Source organism: Sinocyclocheilus anshuiensis, unplaced genomic scaffold (genome assembly GCF_001515605.1).
Source record: "Sinocyclocheilus anshuiensis isolate Anshui unplaced genomic scaffold, SAMN03320099.WGS_v1.1 scaffold206, whole genome shotgun sequence".
Taxonomy (NCBI): domain Eukaryota; kingdom Metazoa; phylum Chordata; class Actinopteri; order Cypriniformes; family Cyprinidae; genus Sinocyclocheilus; species Sinocyclocheilus anshuiensis.
Window position 1 is genome coordinate 390420 of NW_015542358.1, and position 266 is coordinate 390685.

The 266-nt window shown below is 30.1% G+C and overlaps 1 protein-coding gene across 1 annotated transcript in view; it reads left to right on the forward strand.

Moving 5' to 3' along the window:
• The window catches only part of LOC107691863 (sodium/potassium/calcium exchanger 3-like), a 25061-nt gene that overhangs the window by 14516 nt on the left and 10279 nt on the right, over window positions 1–266 (forward strand). The gene's annotated exons all lie outside the window — the stretch shown is intronic.

Sequence of the window (266 nt, forward strand, 5' to 3'; positions counted from 1 at the left end):
CTATCTATCTATTTATCTATATCTATCTATCTATCTGTCTGTCTGTCTGTATAGATAGATAGACAGATAGATAGTAGATAGAGCATTAGAACAATAGATAGATAGATAGATAGATAGAACGTTAAAACAATATGCCTGTCTGTCTATCTGTATGTCTTTCTGTCTGTCTGTCTGTATAGATAGATAGATAGATAGATAGTAGATAGAGCATTAGAGCAATATATAGATAGATAGATAGATAGATAGATAGATAGATAGATAGATAG